Genomic DNA, 1,134 nt, shown 5'->3' with positions numbered 1-1,134 from the left:
CTAGGACTTGCACACGATTGTTGTTGGGGGTCCATGACATTAACCTCACTCCAGTTTCTCCTCAAAAGTTCAACTCAAATATCATCAGCGACATTTCACCCTCATGATCATTTCCAGAACAGTCATTTTTCCTACTCCTAACACCATAAGTCCATCCCAATATCTTCCACATTCTTCCTTAAAAACTTGCTTTGGGTTCCTGTGCTTTGATTCACTTTTTTTTTTTTTTTTTGGTATATAAACTCTTCATTATTAACAGGACAGGCTTGCAGACTCATTTCTTCTTGGGCATCCCATGGTGTGGCCTTGGCACCCAGTGGTCTCAGTGTTCTGGCCTTGGACACGAAAGTCCCAGAAGTGGCACAGCCCCCTATGGACCCCAGTCTTCCTCCCAGAGCTTGTTGTCTAGACCACTGGCCAGAACCTGGCTGTATTTTCCATCCTTTATATCTTTCTGTCTGTTCAGGAACCGTTCTGAGACCTGTATAATGGATTCTGCATAATTGTGGTCACAGGTTCAACCTCATCCTCAGTGAGCTCTCCAGCCCTCTTGGTGGGGTCAGTGTCTGCTTTCCTCAAGACCACATGAGCATACCTTTGCCCCACAGCCTTAATGGCAGTGATGGCAAAGGCTATTTTCCACCATCCATCCATGTTTGTGTTGAGTTCTCGCAAAATGTGCTGGAACTTCTCAGGAATCACTAGAGACATAGCAGTCTTCAGAGCACACACAATGCTAAGGGCACAGCCCAGAGGAAGAGAAGAACAGGACACGACATAAGAAGAAGCACTGGAAGAGCCCTACACCTTGCAGACTAAGGCCATTTGAAAGGAAGAACAGGGGCAACAGTTAAACACAGTGCATGCCCTACTGCTTCCCAGTCTAGGAAATCAACGTTTCCACAGTAGACGATCAATGGAAAGACTCAGAGTATTGCAGTAATGGAATACAAGTTAGCAATGAGGAAGCCCTCTTACTGGACAGTTAGATAATGCAAGCAGGACACAGAAATGTCAAGGGCTTCCCTAGGAAAGCATGCAGCGGCCCTCTTCAGACCCAGGCAAAGAACAGGGATCTCTAGTTTCCCCACCCAGAATTCATTTACTATGAAAATATGTTCTTAATATTCTGCA

The 1,134-nt window shown here is 45.6% G+C and overlaps 1 pseudogene across 1 annotated transcript; it reads right to left on the bottom strand.

Annotated features, from left to right (window-relative positions):
- Positions 1 to 252: 252 nt before the first annotated feature.
- On the bottom strand, positions 253 to 711 carry LOC308633188 (small ribosomal subunit protein uS13-like; annotated as a pseudogene). Its single transcript has one exon. The product of its transcript is annotated as a small ribosomal subunit protein uS13-like (transcript).
- Between the last annotated feature and the right edge of the window lie 423 nt (positions 712 to 1,134).

The sequence above is a fragment of the Spermophilus citellus genome, assembly GCF_964194105.1.
Source record: "Spermophilus citellus genome assembly, chromosome: 14".
Classification (NCBI taxonomy): Eukaryota; Metazoa; Chordata; class Mammalia; order Rodentia; family Sciuridae; genus Spermophilus; species Spermophilus citellus.
This window is presented reverse-complemented; position numbering and strand designations above follow the sequence as displayed.